The sequence below is a fragment of the Pyrus communis genome, chromosome 14 (genome assembly GCF_963583255.1).
Source record: "Pyrus communis chromosome 14, drPyrComm1.1, whole genome shotgun sequence".
In the NCBI taxonomy this organism is placed as follows: domain Eukaryota; kingdom Viridiplantae; phylum Streptophyta; class Magnoliopsida; order Rosales; family Rosaceae; genus Pyrus; species Pyrus communis.
Genome location: NC_084816.1, coordinates 13,996,379 through 14,023,859, shown reverse-complemented (window position 1 = coordinate 14,023,859; position 27,481 = coordinate 13,996,379). Strand labels below are relative to the sequence as shown.

Genomic DNA, 27,481 nt, shown 5'->3' with positions numbered 1-27,481 from the left:
GCGTCATATATGACCGAAAATGTTTACATAGTTAAACGCGAAAAAAGTTTCAAGTGGGACCTACAACTACCTATTTTTCAACTTTCCCATTTTTTTTGGTAAAAACAAAAAGCTTTTTCAGTTTTCTGATTTTTTTTTAGCAACTTAATAATACTTTAATGGCCCTTACAATTTAATTTAATGATGATTTTGCACTAAAAAATACACGGACAACCATCTTTAAATGAAACTTTAATGTTGTACTTTTTAAAGGTTTTGTTATTTGGTTTCTTAAGATTGAACTAATTGTTGTTTATTTAGTAATGGTTATTTTTGTAACTCTCTTTACTTATTAAGTAAAGATATTTGAAAACTGATAATTAGTGTGAGTTCTAAAGTTTGTTTCAACTTTAGTTATTGCTTTCTAACATCAATATATTGAATTTTTTTAAAGACTACCTTAAGAAGGCTCTCTTTATAAATTGGCTTTTTAGCCAAAGTATCCTTGAGATTGGCCAAATTCCTCAGTTTTGTCCCTAACATTGACCAATATAGTTTTTTCGTTAGAAATCTGTTAAATTTTCTGTTAGTGTGATGATGTGGCGTTCCACACGGATTACACACAAATAGTTAATTTATTAATTCTAGAATATATAAAAACAAAATGAAAATGAGACAAAAAAACAAAATGAAAATGAGACAAAAAAACGAAATGAAAATGAGAAAAACGGAAAATAAAGGCTTGTCTTTTCGTCTCTCAACCCATCAGACAATGTCGTCCAGCCGTCATCTTCAGCACTGTCCCCATCCGTCATCTCCTTCATTCATACCTCTCCACTCGCTGCTCCTAACTACCCAAAACCTAGCCATCGACCAATCCCTCCATGAGATCGAACGCATCATTTTCGACCCATTCCCTAATGGAATGCCTAGACATAATCATCGCACACACCCAATCTGCCATCAATTATTAATTTTTTTTTTTTAATTTTAGCTTCTGTTTGTACTCCAAATTCCTAGCCATTTTAGTGATTAGTTGAGAGAAAAATGAGTGGGGATAAGGAAGTAAGGCGGGTGGGGGATTTAGATTTCATTTGGGTTAGAAGTAGTGGGGGTCGGAGCTCTTGTGCATAGTGCGAAACATGGAGAACTCCTAGATATACCCAACTCCGCCCCATACCACTTGTTCAGGCGCTCGAAGCAGAAGAGTATACGAAATGAAGCGGGGGTCAAGTTACATAGAGCAACACCAAAGCAATTCAACAATTGTTTTAGGAAAGGGGAATGAGGAAACCTCAAACCCAGATCCGAATACCAATGGTGGATTCTAGCACAAGGACGTTTGGGATTTGAAGGTTGTGGCAAGGGATTTTGGACATTATGGCCCCTCTCCCATGTGATGGTGCAGCTGTTTAGAAGATGCTGACGGAGACTAGCAAAAACTTTTGCTTCTTCTTCACTTCGCACCTTCACCATGAGAGGTTTGAACTGAGAATCATAGTTAGCAGCAGGATGAGGAAGCTCGATTAAAGGCGCGGCCATTGGTTTGGGTGAAGGAATTTGAAGGAAGTAAACAAAGAGGTGAAAGGTTGACTTGAAAAAGGGGGCTGCAAGACCTTTTTAAAGCAATTTGGGAATTCTTTAAGACTAAAGAAGAAATATGAGAATATTTAAAAAAGGATATCCGAAAGTCGTTTGGCCATTGAATATGGACGGTCATCAGTGGATCCAACTGCTAGATTAGGCTAGAGAAAACAACGAACAAAACCTCGTTTTCCACGCACGTGCAACTGCGACAATCCTCATCATTAAGATATTGAAGGCATGATTTACAAGGTAGTGTGCCCGAATACTGAACGCTTCGATGTCTACAGGCTCATGAGAAATAAAGTTAGGACGCCACATGTTTGAAATGAAGAAAACGATACATATTCTAACTTACTCTGAAAGGCATGTTCTCTGGGTAACTACCCTCAAGGGGAACTAGTCATTTCTGATGCTTAGTTTGGGGCAATTGTGAGACCATGATTTTCCAGGGCTAGAGTAAGACAGATCAAAGTACGCCTACCACAGAAGTTCAATCCTGAACTCAACAGTCTCTTTAACAAAGCTGACTAAATGGATCAACGATGCCACCATCATCCTGTTCTAGAATCAGTGGATGAAGTCTGCCAACTTCGCTGCGATAAACCTTTCTTGTTCAGCAAGATTCGGGAACCTAATCCAGTATGGAATCAACAGGTTCCCTATAATCTTGGAGTCATTACAATCTAAGCATTGTCATGTCCTGCAAGTAATCACATTTCCTAAAAGGATGCAATATCTACTTCCTAGTTATCCTTATGGATTCTCCCAGCTTAATACGGATTCTACTATCCTAAAAAGTCTTATCCACGAATTGTATAAATACATCCTTCTAGAGTTCATCTATAGTAACACAATCTTTACACCTCATGTTTAGTCATCTGCTTGATCGTTGGTCTGGCTAGTTCGGTATGAGATAAAGCCAGTTCAATGACTAGGGGCCGGTTCTGCTGAACTAGTCTAGGGACAAGTTTGGATGGTTGAGACCGCATGGGGCACACGGGTGCGGGCTTGGGTCAAGACACAGAGTCGGGTCAGCTCGCCAAGCCTTGGGATGGAGCGCGTTGGGTTCGCATGTCTAAGAAAATTAAATGACACTCTGAGAAATTCAACGTAATAGAAAATTTCAAAAGTGAATGCCAAAGCCTTATTCGAGAATAGTAAATTGGGCTCTCAATGAAAGCACTAAATCAGTTTCTCTTAAAAGAGTGTGTATTTAGGGCTTAATGGGTAACTTACCAGAATTTGGTGGAGAATGGGGTATTATAGGGAGGTGACTAGCTCAAGTGTTAGGGTTTTGCCCTATACATGATGGCTTCCCATTAGACAAAGTGTGTCATCCGTAATATGAATGAAGAAAGAATAATTTCAAGATATTAATTATGCGATAATATCTTGGAATGATGATAGAAGCAATTTTGATTTTTGTTTTACTTGTTTGAGTTGATATGCAATAATGAATGTATTAAAGATTGAACTTAATAATTAATCTTATCTTTAATGTCTTTGACTTTTACTCATTGCCACGATCATGGAAGTTTGGTGATGCTATAGCTTCCAAGAATGTTGGAATGGGTGTGGGAATATTAGTGGGAGTAAACTGCCTATCCCCCACCCCCCCCCCCCCCCCCCCCCCCCGCCCTTGAACTTTCACTTAGCTTTTGATTTCCCCCTTAACTTCTTAATTGGAAAATCAAGGACTTAAACTATTTTTTTGGCTGATTTTCCCCTACCGTTAATTTTTCATAGATTCCATCTAAATTAATGTTAAATTTTATGATGTGCACACCACGTGATTCTCCTTTGAGGACAAAAAGTGCCACTTCGCTAGACTTTCAGACATAAAAGCTATAAAATCACCCAAATTTGCATAGGTCGACATTTTACAAAATCTAGGGTTTTCAATTATTTTAAAGAACGAAGCAACCAAAATATTCTCACATATTGTGCACATGCTTTCATTTAATAGAAATTTGGATGGAATGAATTAAAAACTAAATCGGCAAAAAAAAATTAGTTTGAGTTGTTAATTTTCCAATTAAAAAATTTAGAGGAGAAATTGAAAACTAAGTGAAGGTTTATGAAGAAAATCAACAGTTTACTCATATTAGTGGCTCTTCATTTAGCTAAAAAAGTTCAGGGGGAGCCATTTTATAGAAAATATTTACGTGTTAGATTTTTGAGTTTACAAGCATGAATACTAGCGCTTTGCACCAGGTTTTAGAAACACCGTTTAAGACAATCCTATTTAACACAAAATAAGTTTTATATATCAATATTTACATGTCTATTGTTTGAGAAGGTAACTTAGCAACATATTACTGTGATCAAAAGATTAACAACATTAAACTGCTTATTATTCAAGGTATTTAGATAGACTATGAACATGTTACTGAATCTAGATTTTCCTACTTCACTGTTTCTGGCTCATCTTCATCTTCATTATGTTGAGGTTTAAGGTTTCAGCTAGTGCTACAAATTTTGATAAAAAAGGAGTTGTTAGTTCGTACATATAAGAAAACAAAAGGGGGACATAAATAAAACTGAGATAGAGTTCATTTGTGAATCTGAAGGTGCAAATGAGATTTTTGTTTCCCTCTATTTTCACCTGCTCTATCAGATGTAAAAAGAGTAAAATGAGTGCATTCAAACCAACCCATTTTTCGCACTTCACTCCTATATCAAATATATCTCAACGATACTAATTAAATAGGGTTGGGGAGTTCAAATAAATCATTGCTAGCAACAAAAACAGTAAAAAAAAAATGTGAATGTAGAAATTAAAATAGTAAAGAAGGTATCGTTATGACGAAGATGCAATAATCTACTATGATTAATTTCACAAAGAAACCATATATAAAGGAATCCTTTGCAAACAATGCAACATTACAGTGTTAAAAAGCGAATGAAGATTATATGAAGTTTGAGAGCAACAACATACAAATGAGTAACATGTAAAGTTAAAATAGAGAAGACATTGATGTACAATGTTGCATTGGAGGAGGGCATACATAGTAGAATAATATATAAAGTAAGCTGGAAATGGAATTTGTTATTCTAGAAAAAATGGAATTTGCAATTTTCTCTTATGGATTTTCTCTGGATGGGTTCGCATTTTGAAATAGGGAGCTCTTAAGTGTGGATGGTTTGTTAAATTTAACTCAAAACAGTAGAACATATAAGTAAACAAATGGGGGACACATAACCAATAGCTAAGACGGAGTTTTCTTATGATAATGAGGGAGCATATTGCGTCAAGCATAAATGGACAAAGAAAAGCTCTTTATAGCGACAAAAATAAAAAACTACTTTATAATTGGACAAAGAAAGAGGAAGATAAGAAGAAACAAAGAAATGGCCCTTAAAAATTTGGCAGATACATTCTCAGCAAGTGAACAAAAAAACCGAAGCATTTCCAAACAGAAACTCAATATCAATATGAAGCGAAAATAAAATAATGCCTGAGCAAGAAAAAAAAACAAAAAAAAAAATTATAAACCTGAGCAATGACATATAATTCATACGAATGTAATACTTACCTTTCAAAATGAAAACCTGTAGGAAAATAAAAAAACCAAATGAAATAGCATGGCAGAAAATTTTAAAGGGGAAAATAAATTAAAAAAAAGTAAATAGAAAGACAAAGAGGATGAATGGTCTTGTCCAATGTACTTAATTTCTCTCGAGTATAAAGACAGCTTACATATTTCTTGATCATATGAGATCAGTAGTTGATATAATTAGTCCAGCCGCAAAGGAACCCAATTCAACGCTTAAACCTAGCTTATCACTGCATTGAAATGACAAAGAAAATGCATATTATATCCATCATTTCAATCATTCATTAGATAGATGTGGTTGAATGCCACTGATACCAATGATAGATTTCATTACTCTGCACATACAAATTGTTCAGCCAAAACAATTGTTCATCAAAAATTAAAGCATCCAAGTGCATTAAACGAAGATATATCTATATCTAAAGAGGAAGGTTTATCATAGGCTTTAGGAATCTGTAAAAAGAAAAGTAAGTATATGAATTCTCAAAAAAAAAAAATTGAAATCGAAATTCTTATTTCTAAAGAAATTGAAGGCAAAATAAGATTAAATTATAAATTGAACATATAATAAAAGTAGATTCAACACTACTCTCTCAGGAACTAAATTATTGCATATCAATGCTCATTCTCATCTAGGATCAGTTCAATATTTTTAACAAAGTAAGGTGCTGCAGATTGATGCTTTTGATCATCTTGCTCCTTTTTTTTAGCTCGACTATTGCCATGGTCATCTCAATAGTTGGTGCAAAGATGTAGTTGATGCAGTAAGGAACAAAAAAGATACAAATTAACCCTTACAATGGCTGCAGCACCTGTAAGTAAACAAATATTGTAGAGACATAAGTTGAATAATTGTAGCAAGCAAACAAATACAAAATTTACTCACTTTCAAAATCCAAATTAGAAAATAAAACAAATTGAATGGACTATGAAAGAAAATTTATTAATTAGAATCAAACTAATAAAATTGAATTGAACAAAACCCTAACTCAAATTTATTGAATTAGAATCAAACTAATGATATTTAATTGAACAAAACCCTAACTCAACTTAAGCCCCTGTTAAAAACCCATCACTGATATTAAAATTATCTTTGGGGAAATTGGGTATGAGTGAGGGTACTGACCTTCGCCGGGCATGTCATGTTCGAAATTGGAAGAGTTTGAGATGTGATTTTGGTGGAAAATGGGCTGTGCTGTAGAGAACCATGTTTGTGGGGAATCAAAAATGCAAAAATCAAACGATGTAGATGAGGATTTCGAAGATTCTAAATGCAAGAAAGAGGAGAGAAATTTACCTTTGGGCAAGAGTGGTGGCCGTTGATGGCCGTTGATGTTAAAATTGAAGAGATTTTCGCAAATAAGAGCATGTCCAAAGGAGATGTCAAGTTTTAAACATAAAATTTGAATTTGACAGTCTATGTGGCATTTTGACATCTTTCAAAATTTTACTCTCCACCCGGTACGTCAAATTAAATATTATTTTATTATATTATTTTCTTTTCTTTTTATTTTATTAAACTATTATTTTATCCCTTTCTTCTTGATCTCTTCAAGTCCTCCTCGCCCTCCCTTTCTTCTTGATCTTTTCAGGTCCCTCCTCACCCTCCCATTTACCCTCACTATTATCACCTCCACCTCCACCCCCTCCACCACCGCCTCCCCTACCTCCAAAATCACCCCACCTTCTCCGCCACCGACAACCAGTTCGATACCGATATCCTTGATTCCCGAATCAACAGTGAATATGGTGGTAGTTTTGGTGTCAGAAACCACTCTAAGCTTTTGAATCGACGTGGTGTAGCTCAAACTGCGAGATGCTTCGAATCCGTGAAAGGTGAGACTGTTGTTGTGCTGCAAGCGTTGAGCTTCGCCGTCGGCGAGGGGAAAAGAAAAGGCGATGTTGTGGAAAGCTCCAATTTTGGGGCGTATGAGGAAAAAGGAGGACTGGGAAATACACAAGTCTGCCATATGCGTATGGGCGATGAGAGTTGCAGAGATAAAAAAAATTAATAAAAAAATATTTGGCGCTGTTGTCAAATTTGACACAATGGGGAGAGTTGTTATTCCATGTCATGCCACATCAGATTTGGCTTCTTGGTTGGAAAGCATTGCAGCTGTTTTTTTTTTTTTTTTTACTGTTATTGCTGATTTGGATATTTTGACATCTCCTTTGGAGATGCTCTGAGTTAAGAAGGTATTGATTAACCATTGAAAGAAAAGCTTTGAGTTTAGCAAATGCCATTGTCTTCTTGCACTTCCTTAAAACAACCACAAACCCATGTTGATGTGGATATGGGGAAAAAAAAAGCGTTCAAAATATAATCACCAAAATTAGGAGAAAACAACTAAAATTAACAAATATTAAACCCTGGGAAGAGCATATTTTTTGAAATTAAAAAAAACCCATATGAAAAAGATTCAGAGTTCAATCCATATCTTAAATACTTGATAGTAAAGTTGCGAGGGATAGGTGTGAGGGTTTTGATTAGGTGTGAGAGATTGCGATATTGAATTTGTTAGTTTGAGGGGTTTTGCAATGGTTATGAGTGAGAGAAAAAGGCAGTGTGTCACATCCTAGCTTGACTCCGCCGTAGCACGATATTGTCCGCTCTTGACTTACCATTCTCTCAAAGTTTTGTTTTTGGGTTTCGGCACGAGAACTTCCCAGGGGGGTCACCCATCGTAGGACTGCTCTCACCTAAACTCGCTTAACTTCAGAGTTCTTATGGGATCCAGAGCCACTAAGTTCCCAAAATGCCTCGTGCTATAAGGAGGGGAGCATGTACATATAAGGCACATCACCCGTTAGTCGATGTGGGATCTTACAATCCACCCCACTTAAGGGGAACCCGGAGTCCTCGCCGACACATCCACACCAAATAGCAGAGTGGCTCTAATACCAAATTGCCACATTCCAACTCAACTCCGCTGTAGCACAATATTGTCCACTCTAGGCTTATTCCCTCACTATTTTGTTTTTGGGTTTCGGAACGAGAACTTCCCCCCGAGGGGGGGTCACCCATCGTAGGACTGTTTTCACCCAAACTCGCTTAACTTCAGAGTTCTTATGGGATCCGGAGCCAGTGAGTTCCCAAAAGGCCTCGTGTTATAAGGAGGGGAGCATGTACATATAAGGCACATCACCCCCTCTCCGTTAGTTGATGTGAGATCTTACAATTCACCTCACTTAAAGGGAACCCGACGTCTTCGCCGACACATTTGCATCTAACGGCAGAGTGACTCTAATACCAAATTGCCATATCCCAACTCGACTCTACCGTAGCATAATATTTTCCGCTCTGGGCTTACCATTCCCTCACGGTTTTGTTTTTGGGTTTCAACACGAGAATTTCCCTGGGAGGTCACCCATCATAAGACTGCTCTCGCCCAAACTCGCTTAACTTCAGAGTTCTTATGGGATCCAGAGCCAATGAGTTCCCAAAATACCTTATGCTATAGGAAGGAGGAGCATGTACATATAAGACACATCACCCCCTCTCCGTTGGTCGATGTGGGATCTTACACAACGAGGGTTTGATGGCAGTGTAAAGATAAACCAAATCAAAAGGAAACGACAGCACGAAGTAAACGACAACACACTATCATATAAAAGCAACACGTACGTCTTGGCTTTTTGGTCATTTTATTGTGCAAGTAAGAAAAAGACAGAAATATTTAAACAGTAAAACAAGGATATTTCCGCCAATTCATTGTGCTTAATGTGGATGCAAATTTCTTCCTCCTTGATCTTAGACAAAATTGCACCTACAAAACAAATAACACTTTAGGTCCAAACCAAGAGCCTTACGCGCCCACGATGAATGGGGGGGGGGGGGGTTTGGCCGAAGAGCCTCCGATGCCAAAGTTAAAATTTAGAGAGAAAAGTGTTTGAGAGTTTTGGAGAATTTTAGCAAGAGTGAAGACCTAACTTTTTAGAGAAAAATGGGGTTCAATATATAGAGCATGACTGGTTCCCTTTGGAGAAAAGATGGCTAGCCCTTTGGGGTATTTTTGGTGTGTAATGGGTGATTTAATTGGTGATTAATGGATTAATTAGGAAATAAATCCATTAATTAACCAATTAACCTAATTTTTATGGAATGTTTTGAAGGTTATGGAATGACTGGTTTGTAGAGAATATGAAATGAGGAAGAATGAAATAATTTTGAATTTGTTACCTTCTTTAGACACTTTTGACTTGGTTGAGGAATAACTGCATGCTGCTCGCACGTAGGAATCCCAATATGCCTCAAGGGTATTTTTGTCCTCCGTTATCCAAATATCCATGTGTCGTCTTGTGATTATTTTTAGCTCCACAGTTACGAACAATGTTTTTTCCATTGCGTTGAAGTATATATAACTAGCAACGGTGCCCGCACGATGTTGTGGGTCTTAAAACTATATAACATACGCAGAAAGTTCTAAATACATACAATATGCAAATTGAACTCCTAACTGTCAATTTGTTCTAATATTTTTTCTATTGCCATTTGTTCTAATATTTACATCTTTTACAAATTGAACTCCTAACTGTCAACCGTACAAATTTTTTTGTATGTAATTTTATTTACATACAAAAAATAATATTTGATAAAAATTTGGTACTATTTACACGTACTATTTACACACAAAAATTTGGTAGATAGTCTATATTGATATCCTCATGAAATATAATCGACCTATGTTACCTAATCATAACCAAACTGTATAGTTACAGTTGACTTTAAGTCATCAATGAAGCAAAATACCTGAAGTCAAAGATAAACGTGACGTGAATGTACTTCAAGCCCTAAACAAAGTGACCCTACTTTTTGCAACAAAACAATCCTTTTATTACAGAAAATTACAGGAAAAACTTTTAAAAGTGGAAACAAAATTAAGTCAAATGATTAGGGCACCAGAATTTTCCTTGACCAAACACAAATAAAATTTAAATTAAAAAAAAAAAAAAAAGCTATCTCAAATACATAGAGATTTAGAACTCATCAAACACTTTATTAAGCATATACAAGTTCACCCAACAGATAATCTTATTTAGTCACACTATTTAATTTATCAAATTGATTATTTAATCCTGTCATGCTATACCTTATCATCCCAGCACGATAAATAAAAAAATTCTTCAATCTCTTGCATGTCTATTTCAGTTCTTAAAATCGAAAGAAAAGATTAAAGTTTCTTTCTTACCAAAATCCACCAATTTGAATCAAATCCACCAAAAAAGCATACATGTTCTTTCCTGGAATTATACATATATTTGAGAAGAATCAAATAAAGACTAAAATTCAAAATTCTTTCTCCCCCTAAACAAAATTCTATACATGCATATAATTATCTTAACTTCCTGGAAGCAAGTTGGATAACGTGCAAACGCAGACATTATAATGCTCAGAAAATAGGCCATCTTTTATAGTGATAAACGGTAAGTAAATAGTAAGTTAACATTTCACTCGAGAAGTATAAAGTTTGAAAGGGGTAAGGAAATAGACACACAAAGATATATATCTTTGATGTACAGTCCACCTTGGTCTCAATGGATGTACAGCACCAGGAACACTGAAAAAGTTTAAATAGTAAGTTAACAACTTAAAACACTAACTGGAATTGTAGCATAGCTTGTAATTTCTGCAATATAAATAGTGACAAAAAGAAGTAAATTCTTGAGAAGCACTTGAAAAAAATAAACAATTTAGAGAAAAAGAAAAGTCATTAGCAACCCCCATGGTTGTTGTTAAGATACATATATCTACATATATAAATTTTATCTCACCTCAAAGAGAACGGCAAACAACCACACTCAATTGCCTAATGAAAAGAAATTGAACAAATTAGGATTCAGTTGGTATTAAATTGAAATGGGTTGAATATTATAACAAAATGATTAAAGAAAACACATAATTTATATCTTTTGAGGGAAATCAAATTACCTAACTGAAATTTGTTGGAAATCAAAGAATTTAACCTCGTATTGGAAATCAAAGCAGAAATATGTAAAAGAGCGGTGACATACCTGTGGACCTCTCGAGCATGGAAAGGCTTTAGTTTCTTGCAAAACAACCGAAAATAAAATAAGAAACCCGCTAGAAAACTCGACAATAGATTGGTTAAAAAACACTTTAAAATACTCTTTGTACCACTTGGTGATGATAAACACTATTTGTTTTCGGATGAAACTAAGTATCCCAAAACTTATCTTTTCCGTCTCTGAACATTCAAAATTTTCAACAGAACATGGATTCTATAATGTTGGTTAAAATTATCTACACTACGCACATGCAGACTAAGGCAAATACATAGCTAATTACAGAACAAAAAAAAAAACCAAAACTTCTGTTTAACATGCATAACATACTTTAACTTACCAAAATGAATTTACATGCCTGGCATGGTTGGGGAGTCTGGGACAACGACACAATAGTTGCCTCAACTGCAATTCAATTCATATGCATCTGCTCAGGGATAACTCATATGTAAGAGAGGGCGTTCATGCCCAAACACGCATACTTTTAAAAGCACAGATATATATATATATATATATATATATATATATATATGCAGGTATAAATAAACGACAAAACAGAATTGTTAATTCTAACAAAATTGATAGAACCAAGTGGAAGTTTGTAAGACTCATTTGCAGGAAGGTGCTCTGTAGAAATTGAAAAGATAGAAAATTGATAGTTCATGATTATGGTAGTCCAGATTAGATTAGCTTTAGACTCTGCCAGTTTATTGCATGCCTTTCATCCATAATTCATGTCCTAATTTATCTGTTTAGGTTTTAGTTCTTGCCTTTGGGAAACCCCAAAAGGAAAACCCAAAATCTCTATCTCAAATGCTCATCTACAACCACACTAATGCAACAAATTAATCAATCAATTTCAGAAAAATAGAGCAAAAATTAACAAACCTAAACAAATAGGATCGGGATGAATCTTAGAACATACCTGAGTTCAATTCAACTTGTCCGACAACGGTCCCATCTCTGGGATCGCCGATGATAACAGAGACCAACACCCTGAAGAACTGGATTCAATGAGAAGGAATAGGAGGAAGAAGAAACGACCCAAGTTTAAACATCATAGAAAAGAAACTGATGTCAGTACCATAGAGTTTGATTTAGGGATGTCTTTTCTGACTAAACATATAAATCAAGATCGTGTAACATGAATCATAACCATCCAAACACAAACTCTAGTTCATAACTATTGTACAGAGTAGAACTCTTACCTGCAGATCCAGCTTTACAAAAATTGAAATTAATTGTAGTGTTTGACAAAGCCCAGGTGGGTGATTTTATTAAAAGATGAGTTAGAGAGCCTCTGAAACAGAAGAATCCAAATGAAGAATTCAATTACTGCAGAATGCAAATGAACACACAACTAAGAGAGACTGAGCGATTCAATACACCTGAAACCAAAGTCGTTATGTTTCGTTCGAATCAACACAAATTCAAAATAAAACTTATATATATATACACACACACACACGATGTACTTGGTCATGATTTCAAGGCATGGCGTGCCCGGATTGGACTGAAAATTCATCGGAAAGCCGGTTCGAACTCCGAGGTTGGAGACGAAAGCAAAGACCAATATTCTCAAGGTCTTGCACCGACGACTGTGAGATCAAGATAAAATGGTCAAAACCATAGCTTTGACAAAACGTTGAGAAATCTTGGAATTCAATCATTGAGAAAACATAAAAATTTAAACACCAAAGAAGTTAATCACTGAAAAAAAAACATTAAAAACCAAAATCAGAGGCCAAAAACCCATAAAATTAAAAGAATTAAAATATGGGTTTTATTAATCAGGTAGTGAATCAGTAAAATACCAAACATGCTACTGAGAGAACTAAATCAAACAACAGTAAAAATTAAACCCTACTTTAATTTTTTTTTTAATTCCAAAAACGGAAGAGGGTAATGATTTTTCTTCACAAACCTTTCTAACCCAATGAAGGACACTCCTATGAAGTCCTTCAGTGAACATATCTCTTCTGGGTTCTTCCTTTACCTGTACAAAGAATCAAAAAAGTAAAAACCCACCAACCAAAAACTACAAAAAAAAAATCAACTTGTTTTTCTCTAGAGATTCTAACAGAGAAAACTGGATAGAAAATTGAAGAGATGTGCACTGACTTTCTAAGAGAGAGGTCCAAATGTAGGGGATGCTGTCCAACGGATGAGGAGGAGGAAGGAAGCTGGAGAATGAGGGAAGAACAGGCTATCGTTTCTATTTTTCCAGAAAAAAGATATGCACTGGTTCTGTCATTTTTAGCAAGAAAGTGAGAAGGACGACGCCATCGCGAGAACTCAAGAACGGCGATGGGATGGGATGCCCTTTTGAGAACATGAAATGGAAGCAAATGGGCTTTTCCACTGTTTTCCTCGCCTTTCCAGTTTCCACCGTTTTCCAATTCGCGATGACCAACACGTGTAGACATGGGGCATAAAAAGAAAAAGCCAATTACAAGAAATGGCGTGAGAGAAAGAAGCAAAATGAAAAGCAGAAACAGCAGAGAAATTGAACAGGAAAGGCCATCGATGATGAACGTGTGGCCATCGAGGGCCGAAGTTGTCATTTCGTTGTGCAAATGAGGATAAAAACATAGAACCAAGAAGAAGCTGAAGGGAAGTTTCCAAAAAAGTTAAAAAAAAAAAGGAAGGTGAAGGGCAAATCCGTCCGGACACTATAGATCAATAGTGTCATCGTAGTTTATATAAATTTTGGAACGTGCTATTTACATATTTTAACGTACTTCTCACACATCTTTGATAATTTATGTTCTTCAATTAATTAGTCCAACGATCGAAAATTAAAAAAATATATAAGAAGTAAAATGAAGTGTATGATATCTCTAAATTTTTAGCTAGACACGTTCACTCGTCTCAACTATGTTCTGTCATTGACTGTTGTTAGTGCTGCCGGAGCGAATGGAAGAGTTGCAGTGGAGGCACTTTTAGGGTTTTCGGAAGAATCAAGAGATTATGAGGACCTGGGCATATCAACGCCGCCGTCGTACAGCTACATATAGGTGCGTTGGTTGAGCTGGGACGAGTGGCTTGAATCTCTCTTTTCGAAATCACCTGATTCTGGCCTCCGCTTTGAGAAGAGTAAGAGAATCCAACTTCATTTTTGCGATAATTTTGACAACAATAGACATACTCTTGTTTTTTTTTTTTTTTTTTTTTTTTTCTCAAGTGGGTTTTGCTTTTAATTGAGTTTTGTGGAGGTTTCTGGCAATTTCATATATGGTCTTCATCGTCTTTGAATTGTTGTCAACCGATATCAGCATGGAGAAGCAGATGATGTCTTCCTGTTGCGGTTGAAGTTACCGAAACGATTGTTGAATTCAGCAAAAAGATCCTCAGTTTAGGTACGTTTTTCACCCAACTCCACTCCTCGGAGCCTTTTCAGATCAGCTTCTTATGTCGTTTTTTTCCCGACGGGGGCGGGGGATAATGTGTTTGTTCTACTTTGCTAGCTTAATGTATGTGTTTTGTGAACTATAGATTGGACATGATTTAGATAATTGTAAAACGAATCAATCAAGTGATGCTTCGCTTCCAGAGGAAATGTTGGCCATGTTATATTGTATGGCAATCATAAGGTGAGCTTTCTTTATTGTTGTGTTCTTACATCTCTGTTCTTTTCTTTACTCCCTTATCGTCATCTGTTCTCTCTCTCTCTCTCTCTCTCTCTCTCCCCCCCCACCTGCGGCAATAAAAAAAATATTGAGTTGTTGACTTATCCCAGCTGCATTACACTTTCAGCTATACCTGGAACCTTCCCATTCAATAAGTATGTAGAAGGAAACGTTTTACTAAAAGTTGGTAGTTCTCAGAAAGAACTCCAACCTTTTGAAACTCCATATATAGCAGATGTATATGTTTGTTGTACAAATCATTTGGAAGTGTTTAAGCATCCAAAGTTGTTCTCAGGAGTTCTTTGATATAGCGCTTATTATTTCCAATTTTTTGCATGTGGTCCAATATCCTAGTGGATAGGCCGATAGGGTGTTGGGTTCTAACCATGCGTCGCGAGTTCAAAACTCCCCCCTCCCCTAGTTTAATATAATAGTTTCAAACACTCCCCACTCCCCTTAATAATAGTAAAAGCTCTATGTCCCATCACATATGTGATAATAGTTGTATAACAATATAGTTTTGATGGTTTTTCATGGTTAGGCATACAACAGAGATATTTGTAATTGATTGGCCTTCCATGAATTTGTGTTCATATAAAAATAAATGTAATTCACTCAAATTCGTTGGGGATTATTATTTATGCTCATATTTATTTTTTGCATCCTTTTCAATTTTGTCGCAGGTAGTGCTACATGAATAAGTTAGCTTCACACTAGTGGTCATGTTTCTGAAGGCTTGTGAATGGTGTTGCCAAGAAGACATGGAAGAAAACAGAGGTTTAAATTGTTGTGGCTGCTGATGCAATTGGCATTCCACGTCCACTGATTGATATTCATCATGGTGAGAAACTCAACATTTCATTTGTACATTTTTCTTTTGTTCGTTGGTTAAGCCTTTAGGTTTTGGGTATTTAAGTGATTTTTTTTGAATACTTGTGATACTGCATGTTGATATTTCTTTTTTCTTTCGCTTTGTATTGAATTCTTTTTTAGAGGGATCTCACCGTGGTCTTCCCACACTTGAGGTTCTTCATGGTGCATCAGTGAAGGTACGGATCACGCTTGGTACTTCAAAGTTTTGTTTCTTCAGATTCTTCTGATGTTTACTCTTAATGTTTAGATTTTATGTTTGATACTGTAAACACGAAAAATTCCTGAAACAAGAGACAAGAATACGTGTACAAAATATATTTTTTGTTTGTATTGATTTTGGGGTTACAATCTCTTTGTAATTTGATCCTCTGATTCTATCTTCGTAGGGTGTAGGTTTGTGGATGAGCTGTTGATCCAAAGGGCCGTCGGGGCTTGATCGAGGGATGAACAGTTGATGAACGGATCTTCGAGGGCTTTTGAGCTTGATCTTGAAGACTGGGTGTATGGATTTCTTCAAGGGGGCCGTCGGGGCTTGATCTTGAGGGCTGATGGATGAGCGGATCTTCAAGGGCTTTTGGGCCTAATCTTGAAGACTGAGTGTATGGATTTCTTCAAGAGGCCGTCGGGGCTTGATCTTGAGGGTTGATGGACGAGCGGATCTTCAAGGGCTTTTGGGCCTAATCTTGAAGACTGATTGGATGTGTGGATTTGTTGAGGTTGTTGATCCAAAGGGCCGTTGGGGCTTGATCTTAGGACGAACGGATGATGAACACTTTCTTCAAGGGGCCGTCGGGGCTTGATCTTGAGTCGGCGGAAGTTCTTCAAGGGCCGTTGGGGCTTGACCTTGAAGGAGGGTTTGACGAAGAACGAAGAGTGTTTTCTTGATCCTTCGGGATTTTGCTTGAGAGCTTTAGAGTTTCAAGGCTTCAAGGTTTTGGAGTGATGTAAATTCCCTTCTTTCTTTCTCTTCTTTCTCTTCTTTCCCTTCTTCCTCCCCTTGAAATGAATGCCTTGGCCTCCTATTTATAGAATTCCAAAACTTGACTTTTGGATTTAAATAATCAGATGAAATAAATCGTTTCTGCCAGATATTGACACGTGTCCTATTTGATGACCTTTCCAATTTATTTCTATTTTTCGTTGAGTCACACGCTACATGTAAAATTTATGTGACACGTGAGCGTTGAAATTTTAATTATTGGTTAACATTCATTTCACCGAAATTTCGATGTCTACAAATGCCCCCACTTCAAAGCGCGTCGTTGACATGTGCTTGTCACTTGTAGAAGATGCGTTTTGAAGTCTCTTAATGTAGATGTCAACCCAAGGGCCGTCGAGGCTTGATCTTGAATTGAGCTGTAAATTTCTTCAAGGGCCATCGAGGCTTGATCTTGAGTTGGACTGGAAGATTTTCTGGTTTCCTCCGAAGGTCTGAACTTACTCCTTTTATCTGGAGTTGAATTTGATTCAAGGGTGGTGAACACTTGATTTTGAATCGGACTTGTGATTTCTTCAAGGGCCATTGAGGCTTGATCTTGAACTGGGCTGGAGGATTCTTCTGGTCTCCTCCGCTCGTTGATTTTCCTTTGTGCTACTCTTGAACTGGGCAGCAGGATTCTTTTGGTCTCCCCCCGAAGGTCTACGAGCGGTTTCAGGATATGGCAGGCAAGTACGAGGTGGAGGTGCTGACCTGTTTCTTTGTTCAATCTTTCCAATTTGTATTGAATACGAATCGGAAAGATTGAAGTTTCCTTGTCCCTTCTCTGGCAGTGTATCAACCGTTGAAGATGACTACTCGAGAGCAATACTAGGTAAGCAATCAGGAATAGATTCCAGGTAGTCGGTTCCAGTTCGGAAGACTGACTCCAAGTGCCGGCTGATTGCTTCTTTCACTTTGCCATGCGAGTAAGAACAAGGACAAAGAAAAAGACAGGGAAAAAGCATGATATGAGATACCTTTGCTTTCGAAGAAGCAGCGAATGAATCAGCACATATATTTGTTGTGCTTGTCTCCACATGCTTCGATGTATCATATTTGCTTGCCTTACTTGCTCCCCTTTGCAGAAGTGGTATTTCCTTATGTAGGTTTAGCATCTTCTCTTGTAGTATTTGTCCTCCGATGCAGGAGTTGAATGCAACCTTTGCATTTAAATGGTGCTTCACTCCTTGGTGGCAACTGGTTTGAGTGGAGGTTCCGACATATTGCTTCCTCTGTCCTTGTCTTGGCAGGTGAGAACAAGGGCAAAGGAAAAGATAGGGAAAAAACATGATATGAGATACCTATGCTTTCGCCCTTGATGATATGAGATACCTTTGCTTTTGAAGAAGCGGTGAATGAATCAGCACATGCTTCAATCTATCGTTTCCTCCTGGGTCATCTGTACTCCAGGCGTCTGGTATCTTCAAAGGTTGAATAGGTTTTCTCAAAGGAAGAAGAAGAATTGTGTATTTCGAGAGGCTTTGCTGGGAGTGCGCCCTCAGAGGTGAGGAAGAGTTGGGCATTTTCTTCAGGTCTGCCTTGCCATAATAGACGAAGGTCGACACATATAGGGATTTCTTAATAGTAAGTGGTGGTACCGTTCTTTTACCCTTGTCGACAAACGTCTCTTCGATATCTGAACGACGCCTCTTCGATTTCTGAACGACGCCTCTTCGATTTCTGAACAACGCCTCTTCGATTTCTGAACGAGCGCCACTTTTGACAAAGTTGCACGCGTTTTCTGAAAAGCAGAGAAAGCGTCGCCGAACTTTGCGCTTGTCGGCTAAAGACGTGTAGTTGCGATGATGGCCTCCACGTGTTCTCGACTTTGTCAGATATCTTTTGACAAAGTTGAACGCGTTTTCTGAAAAGCCGAGAACGCGTCGCCGAACTTCACGCTGGAAAATCCGGATTTTTGAATCGGTGGTCGTGTCGCTTGGCTTTTTATAGAGCGGTATTGATCACCCCAACATTCACACTCTGAAGATTGCCCATTCTTGAAAAATTGTCTCCGACCCTTTGAAATTTTTTATCCCTTCTCTTTGAACACCTTTGAAAAATGACTAACTCATCGAACCTTTGCTTAGATTTGAGTCTCAGCAGCGATCCGGTTGTGCCCCGTCAAGGTAATGTATGGCGCCCTTCTTTTTTATCTTCTAACGGTCCTCTTACAGATGAAGACTCTGTGATGAAGGACGCAACAACAGCTACGATAGTAGCTAGGAACCTCCTCACTCCTGAAGATAGTCGGCTGCTTTCAGGACGGTCCGATGAGTTGGCCGTTCAAGAGTCCCTCGCTCTCAGTGTTCAGTGCGCAGGCTCTGTGTCCAACATGGGCCAACGCCTACTTGCTCGCTCCCGCCAAGTTGAATCCTTGATGGCGAAGGTGGAAAGTCTCAAGCAAGAGATCAAGCAGCTGAAGTATGAGAATAGAAGTTTGCACGTGCTTGCAAACAACTATTCGACGGGCATGAAGAGGAAGCTTGATGAGCTGCAAGAGTCTGAAGGTCGGATTCAAAATGACCGTCAAAGGTTTTCGTCTTTCCTCCAGAGGCACATTTTTCCTGGGTCTTCCAGCGTTTGGCCAAGTATTGAGGCCTCGAATGCTCTATCTTCGATGCCTCCCGCTCCGATGCCTTCCGCTCCGAGAGTTTTGCCAAATAATGGGGCTTCACGTGAACATCCTTTGTGAAAGCTCCAATCTTGTATATTTTTTTTTTTTTTTTTTTTTTCATGTGTAAGCACATATCTGTAATTTATCAGAGATATCAATAAATAAACTTTATTTTATTTAGCGTAATGTGCTAAATAGAGCGTATATGTATATATATATATTATTTTTCCACATGGTGCCGGTGCACCAAGATCCCCTTTTTTTTATTATTATTTTTTTTCTTATTGCTTTCGGTGGTACTGATCCACCAAGATAGATCTTTTTTTTTTTTTTTTTATTATATTTTTTTTTCTTTGCTTTCGGTGGTACTGATCCACCAAGATAGATCTTTTTTTTTTTATTAATAATATTTTTTATATATATATATTTCCCACATGGTGCAGGGAGGAAATGCAGAGGAGCTTGGAGTAGTAGGAGGTAAGAGACGGAAAAAGTCTTTGGGTGTGAGTTGCCAAACTTTGATTTTGTCAATCACCTTCAAAGGCAGCAGCAAAGGCAGGCAGATGTGAGTTGACAAACTTTGTTTTTGTTAATCACATTCAAAGGCAGCAGAGGCAAGCAGATGTGAGTTGACAAACTTTGTTTTTGTTAATCACATTCACAGGCAGCAGCAGAGGCAGGCAGATGTGAGTTGACAAACTTTGTTTTTGTTAATCACATTCACAGGCAGCAACCATGGCGGAAGTGCAGAAGCCGGAGGCTGAGAATGCGGGTATCCTGGCTGCACAGGTGCTGACTGACCATAGCCTCCTGGAGTGCTGGGTGACTGAGCGGTTTGCCCATAAACTGCAGGATTTGCAGGAGGCTTTTGTGCTGGAGGTGCTTGAGCTGAATCACCCTGAATTCCGTAAGAGGGAGTGCGCTGCTCAACCTTAGAGAGAGACAAACTGCCCATACAGCAGCATGAAGATCTTACTGGGGTAGATGGGCAGTATGGAGAGCATGGACGAAGAGCTCAACGAAGACGCTGCAGACGACGTCGCTGGAGAGCTATTGAACTGCTGTTGCTGTTTGCTACAAGGGACGCCGCTTGCTGCGGAGGGAGTGCGCTGGAGCTTGTACCTGTGAAGTACATCTGCACAAACACGGAGTTCATCATTGCAGCGCCACATAGACAACTCAAACATAAGATCCTCTATCTGAGAATAGTACAAGTTTGCAGCCATCATTCTAGCCAGTAGGCAAACGTCCCTTGTGACCTCGGGAGTTACTCTTGGATTACCATCACGATCACCACCCATCCAGGAAGAAAACTGAATAAGTGGGGCGTTATGGGGAACACGCTCATTAATCCCAATATTCTTCAAAGCTGTATCCACACGACGGAGAAATTTTGGGACACCCTTCCAAATTGTCTCATGGAAATAGCTCATCCCCGCTCTCATCTCATCTTGTGGAGTGGGAGCTGTTCTTCGGATCTCATCCGTACGAAATGCAGCTTGGATCTCTCTCTGAAGTGCCTCATCAATCTCCTGCTTATCATTAGGAGTAATGTCTTTCGCGTACACCTGGGTTAAACAATTCCGAATCCTTCCGTGCTTCTGAAGTAAGGATCGACGAATTGATTGTGTAGGATGAGCAGTGAGGACCAGATCTACAGTCTGATTCTTGAGAGCATCGAAAACCTCTTGGGGGGACTTTCTTAGATCCCCTACAAGCCTCTTGAGAGTCTCTTCAATATCTGATTCAGTCGTTGCAGAATTTTCATCTGCAAAGTCACCTTTTTTTCAGCTTGTTTCGTCTGCGGTAAGCAATCTGGACCTCCTCAGCTAAGTTGGCCAAGCTAAGCATGTGAACGAAGGATTTTGCAACAACAATAGAATCCCCTGGGTCCAAACTTGTCAGTACATTTCCAAGCTCTGATAGTTTTTTTCGGGTCATGCTTTCCTTCATACTCAGCAGAAAGCTCATAACATGCTTGAACCGTTTCCCTGAGATCCTCTCCATGTAAGTCTTGGACAATATCCAGAAACCGATCCAAAAGCAGAGCATCGTCGGGTTTCAAAGGCTTGGGAACAGAGAGGCTCCATGCCAAGGAAGATTGTAGAGCAGTGGAGTAGGCACACGTTTGAAACCGTGAGTTTGATTCTGCCGTTGTCGTAACAGAATCGAGAAACTAACTCGAACCCATCAGGGCCTCCCAGAAAGTCATCGATTTCGATCCTGGAATTCTTGATCTGGGAAATCGACGGTGGTGATGGACGACTCCCCCTTGCTAAAAACGGGTCGTCAACGAGCTGCACTTGCTGCTGATTAGGCTGTATCCCAGCGGCGGCACCGCCCATTAAAGGATCGAAATTAGGAGGAGGCGGAGGGAGAAGAGGGAAGGAATGATAGGGAGGAGATCCGATTGGGCAGAGAGGGAGAGACGGTGCCGGCTCTGTCCCTCGATCCTCAGCCACCGTCGGCAGACCAGCGAGCAGCGCTTCCGATCGCCGGAGCCGAGGGACTGGAATATGCAGGCCAAGCACTCGTCGGGAAGATCGGAGATGAAATCGGCGCAGTCGACGATCTCAGAGCCTTCCTCCTCGGCCTGCAGCATCGGGGAGATCGCGGCCGTTGCTTTGGACTTGGATCGATGGATGCGGTGAAGCCGTGGTAGGCGTCGGTGTAGGTGTAAAGGAGGGAATCTGAGTCAGAGGAGAGGGACTGGAGGCGATCTTGGAGAAGCCAACTAGATCTATAGCCATCGGAGCTGGCTTTTGCTTTGAGAACACAGAGAGACTCGGGTGGTTGTCGAACTGAATCGGCTTTGAAATGGGCTGGTTGCTGGGCTAGTGGAATCCGACTGCTTCGAGCGGAGCTAAGGATGATGATGGCATTGGGCCGGTCTCTGGGCTTCTGGGCCTGTAAATTGGAGGGAGGCCTGGCTTTTGACTCTCTTTTTGTCGGTGGAGAAGAAGGGGCAACCCAATTCTTTTCTTTATTATTATTAATTTTTTTTTATTTATATATATATATATATATTTTAAAGAAACTGTAACAATTTTGTAAAAAGTAATATCTTCCCCTGTAATAAAATTGACTTTTATTAGTCAATCATTTAATGAAACCTTTAATTTTTTTTTTATTTTGATATGACTGGACTCGAAAATTGAATGTTTGAGTTGCCTACGTACCCCTCCAAAGAAAAGATCAAGTCATAATGTTTTTTTTTTTTTTTTTTTTTTTTTTTGATGTGACTGTACTTGAAGTTTTGAAGTTTCAAGTTGCCTACGTACTCTTCCAAAGAAGAGATCAAGTCATAACGTAGTTCAAATGAGTGATGGTTTTTATGATGATTTTGCCGTACACAGTTTATGCTCTTGCGGGCCAGGAGCGTTGGTTGTCACCTTTTAGGCTCGTGCGAACGAGGAGCTTTGGTTGTCGCCTTTTAGGCTCGTGCGAACGAGGAGCGTTTTGAATTTGTCAAACGATCTTAGAGAGGCATTCCTTGCAATCTTCATAGCAAGGAGTCTTGACTGAGTGATTGAAGAAGTCTTTGGGGAAGAAGTCGCGCATCGTGATGGCAACGGACGATCTTTGTGTCATAACTTCATCATCCTCAACACTTTCATGTAGCTTTGAAGGTTGACGGTAGCTGCTTTGCCTCCTTTCCGATTGGTGAACTTGTGGAGGAGACCTATGTTTCTTGTGCATTTTCTTTGGAGTGACATAAGTCCATCCTTCAACTTCACTTGACTTGACTGACATGGTTTTGGAGCATGCCCCCAGCGGTTGAGGTGAAGATTTTGAGTTCAAAAAGCCAGAAGTGGCGGTGATGTAGTTTGACTTCACCACATCATTAAGATCTAGCTCGATGATTCCTTTCTGAGCCAACTTCATGATGAGATCTTTTAGCACAAAGCACTTTTCCGTCGGATGACCAATGAAGCGGTGGAATTTACAGTACCTTGGACTGTCGGTACGGTTCATCTCTTCCGGCCGTCTACACTCAGGTAGGTTGATCACCTTTTTTTTTCAGCAAGTCATCTAACATGGCAACCACGTCAGAGTCGGGGAATGGATAAGTCTTCTCCTCAAGCTCCTTCAAAGTGCATCTACGTATCTCTTGATCACGAAAAGCTTCGGTTTGAATCGCCTTGCTTCGTGTATGGATTTTGACTGGAGTTGTGTTGAGCGTCATTGCTTCCTTGGTGGGTTTCCACGCAGCCTTATCCACCTTTGGCCCCAAAACTTTGTCATTCTTGTAGTCGGCGATCTGCTCTTTCTTCCCATGACGGGTGATGCTTAACTCCATATCATGGGCGCGGGTGGCTAACTCCTCAAATGTTCGTGGTTTGATGCCTTGAAGGATGTAGTGTAGTCCCCACTGCATGCCTTGAACGCACATCTCGATGGCGGAGGTTTCAGAAAGCCGATCTTTGCAATCCAGGCTTAATGAACGCCATCTATTTATGTAGTCGATGACAGGTTCATCTCTCCACTGTTTCGTACTGGTCAGCTCTAGCATGCTTACAGTACGACGAGTGCTGTAGAAACGGTTGAGGAATTCCCTTTCTAGCTGGTCCCAACTGTTGATAGACTCGGGTTCGAGGTCGGTGTACCAGTCAAAAGCGTTACTTTTCAGCGAACGCACGAACTGTTTGACGAGGTAGTCCCCCTCTGTCCCAGCATTGTTGCAAGTTTCAATGAAATGGGCGACATGTTGCTTCGGGTTGCCTTTTCCATCGAACTGCATGAATTTTGGGGGCTGATAACCCCTTGGCATCTTCAAAGCATCAATCCTCTTGGAGTAAGGCTTTGAGTACAGTACGGAGTCGTGCGAGCTTCCTTCGTACTGTGTCTTGATAGTGCTTGCAATCATCTCCTGTAGCTGCTGGATAGAGAGAGATCCCATGGATGTCATTGCTTGGTCTGGCTTCGGCTTCTCTTCAGCTTTCTCCACTGGTGGCTCCTCTTCTTCGTCACCTTCTTTCTTTAATAGGCCAATATTTGGGTCGACTTTTACGTCGGGCAGTGCATCTAGTTGGTTGACAAGTGCGGCAATCTGCAAGTCCTTCTCTTCCACAGTCTGTGTGAGCTTTGCGATTGCTTCATTCATCTGAGCTAGCTGTTCTTCAACAGAGGTGACGCCGATGGTCATGACTTGTGCAACCAATAGGCATGACTTTCCTTCAGACATCCAGGGTGCTGATGAAGAAACCCATTGGCCATTTTGGGATGTCATCTTATGCGCCTTAGCAGCATGCTTTGGTGCCCCCAGCAAGGTTAGGTTGATGATAGACTCGCGCCTTTGATGTTCCCTTTGCTCGCTTAGCGGTACCAATTTTGAAGCGGCATGTTGATGAGTGGTTGTGGTGCCAATGGATGCTCCATTCGTGGCGGAAGTGCTTATGCTTCTTCCCTTGGTGGTTGCAAGAACGGCTTGTCCCTTGCTTGATGCCATTGATTTTGGAGGTGTGCTTTGGTTGTTGTCAACTCCGTAACCATGCTCCTTCAACTTCTTTTGAGTTTTGGTGAGGTCGCGATCTTTGTCGTTGACGGTGTTTGAAACCTTCTTTCCAAGATTTGAAGAGGAAGCAAAGTCATGCCTAGCCTTTGACATGAGTTCGTAGGCATTTGGGTTGGAGCCTTCTTCGGTCCTCTTAGTTGGAAGAGAGCTTGGTTTCACCATGACACCATGTTGCGCCTCCAGACGGTTGATGAGTCCGGCGGTTTGCAAGTTTTTCTCCTCTGCAGTCTTTATCAGCCTTGCAATTGTTTCCTTCATCTGAACCAGCTGTTTTTCAATGGAGGTAGTGCCGATAGTCATGACTTGTTCTTTGTTTGAAGCCATGGACTGTGCTTGAATATCTTGAACGGAGACAGAGATGAGAGGTAGAGATTGTCCCACTGGGCGTGCCAAATTTGTAAACACGAAAAATTCCTGAAACAAGAGACAAGAATACGTGTACAAAATATATTTTTTGTTTGTATTGATTTTGGGGTTACAATCTCTTTGTAATTTGATCCTCTGATTCTATCTTCGTAGGGTGTAGGTTTGTGGATGAGCTGTTGATCCAAAGGGCCGTCGGGGCTTGATCGAGGGATGAACAGTTGATGAACGGATCTTCGAGGGCTTTTGAGCTTGATCTTGAAGACTGGGTGTATGGATTTCTTCAAGGGGGCCGTCGGGGCTTGATCTTGAGGGCTGATGGATGAGCGGATCTTCAAGGGCTTTTGGGCCTAATCTTGAAGACTGAGTGTATGGATTTCTTCAAGAGGCCGTCGGGGCTTGATCTTGAGGGTTGATGGACGAGCGGATCTTCAAGGGCTTTTGGGCCTAATCTTGAAGACTGATTGGATGTGTGGATTTGTTGAGGTTGTTGATCCAAAGGGCCGTTGGGGCTTGATCTTAGGACGAACGGATGATGAACACTTTCTTCAAGGGGCCGTCGGGGCTTGATCTTGAGTCGGCGGAAGTTCTTCAAGGGCCGTTGGGGCTTGACCTTGAAGGAGGGTTTGACGAAGAACGAAGAGTGTTTTCTTGATCCTTCGGGATTTTGCTTGAGAGCTTTAGAGTTTCAAGGCTTCAAGGTTTTGGAGTGATGTAAATTCCCTTCTTTCTTTCTCTTCTTTCTCTTCTTTCCCTTCTTCCTCCCCTTGAAATGAATGCCTTGGCCTCCTATTTATAGAATTCCAAAACTTGACTTTTGGATTTAAATAATCAGATGAAATAAATCGTTTCTGCCAGATATTGACACGTGTCCTATTTGATGACCTTTCCAATTTATTTCTATTTTTCGTTGAGTCACACGCTACATGTAAAATTTATGTGACACGTGAGCGTTGAAATTTTAATTATTGGTTAACATTCATTTCACCGAAATTTCGATGTCTACAGATACATCTAGTTTATTTGGTGATGAATAATCATAATAAAATTCCTACTAAGACATTGTTCGGTGTCTGAGAAAACTACTTGTGGGTGCACAAAATAGTTGAGAAGATTTCTGAATTCTATTAAGCTGTGAAAACGAGCTTTGTTTTACCATTCAACTTTAATAATAATTTACAGAAGATAAGGAAGCACATTTTCACTTAATTGACTTGTGACAAATTTCAACTCACGAGTGCCTTGTGTTATGAAGACAATGAAAAAAATTTAGCATCAACAATCAATGTGAATGGATTTTCTTGTTTGTTTCGTGTCTACAATACAGAAAAAGATTTTCTATTTTTGTTTTAAAAAAAAAAAATAAACAGTTTATGGAAGGGTTACATGTTGTTGTCGTCATTCCCTTCCTTCCCATCTCTAAAAGATAAAGAATCCTGGTTTAGGTCTGACAATTTAGGCTAAACACCACATCAAAATATGCATATAAACAATGGAACCTCTATTTTCCGATGAGAGCAGATTTTTGTTGTGTCAAATTTCAATTTTTCTATAGGTGGAAGATATAGTAATTGGCTTTATGGACATAATAAGTTTTTGTCACTAATGACTGGCGATATCCTTTCATAGAAATCTGGACGGTACATTGAGCCCTAACTTTAGTAATTTAGTGGAAGGTGGCAAAGTTTTTGGTGTACACTTGCATTTTGTTTGGTTTCCCTGTGGAAGAAGAAGGATAAGAAAATTAAGTATTTGAATTCCACCACATACCAACATTTCATTCTAACGTAAGAATGAAAAAGAAAGAACAGAAGAGAAAAGCAAGTCTAAATTTCTTCTCAAAGAGAAAAGCAAGTCTAAATTTCTTCTCAAACTTTGTTTTTTGAAAATGGGTGAGATTTTGAGAGAGAGTTTACCAAATTACTTTTCTTTTTTCATGGAAGTTCCAGTCGCTTTCTTCGTAAATAAATTTTTATCATCTCTCTCTATTATCTGTAGTGTTAGTTGAACCAAACGTGGTTTAAATAACAGTATTGAATGGAATCTGGCTGTAGTTTGGAAGTAATAAGGAACCGGAGTTACTTCTGGCTCTTCCGAACGCAGTCCTTGATATGATTGAGACTCAGGAAGGAGTGATGTATGAGACGGGTAATCACATGACCTTAATTTCTTTGTATTTGTTTGTTCCATATTCAGATTGTCTGGTAAACTTATGCTGAGGTTCTGCATAGAATCTTATGATATTTACATGAAACAGTTTGAATGCTGATATATATTTCGTCTTTCTTCCTGTCATCAAATTACATACTTCAACCTTTGTATCACATTTGGTAGCTACTAAACAGGAATGTACAAAATACT

At 39.3% G+C, this 27,481-nt stretch overlaps 2 long non-coding RNA genes across 7 annotated transcripts; one reads left to right on the top strand and one right to left on the bottom strand.

The window, feature by feature from the left end:
- Positions 1-9,701: 9,701 nt before the first annotated feature.
- LOC137716168 (uncharacterized) lies at positions 9,702-13,683 on the bottom strand. Of its 4 annotated transcripts, XR_011065650.1 has the most exons (6): positions 13,269-13,683; positions 12,073-13,143; positions 11,488-11,574; positions 11,136-11,170; positions 10,896-10,930; positions 9,702-10,750 (listed from the first exon to the last, which is right to left on the bottom strand). It is a non-coding gene; the product is annotated as an uncharacterized lncRNA (long non-coding RNA). The 4 variants fall into 4 exon arrangements; XR_011065649.1 differs by having other exon boundaries at positions 9,702-11,170; positions 12,073-12,482; positions 12,623-13,143; XR_011065651.1 differs by having other exon boundaries at positions 9,702-11,170; positions 12,073-12,482; positions 13,072-13,143.
- A 329-nt stretch (positions 13,684-14,012) lies between these two features.
- LOC137714715 (uncharacterized) lies at positions 14,013-27,416 on the top strand. Of its 3 annotated transcripts, XR_011065438.1 has the most exons (6): positions 14,013-14,243; positions 14,363-14,506; positions 14,643-14,740; positions 15,460-15,617; positions 15,770-15,825; positions 27,175-27,416. It is a non-coding gene; the product is annotated as an uncharacterized lncRNA (long non-coding RNA). The 3 variants fall into 3 exon arrangements; XR_011065439.1 differs by lacking the exon at positions 27,175-27,416 and having other exon boundaries at positions 14,423-14,506; positions 15,770-15,910; XR_011065437.1 differs by lacking the exon at positions 27,175-27,416 and having other exon boundaries at positions 15,770-15,910.
- The last annotated feature ends 65 nt before the right edge of the window (positions 27,417-27,481 follow it).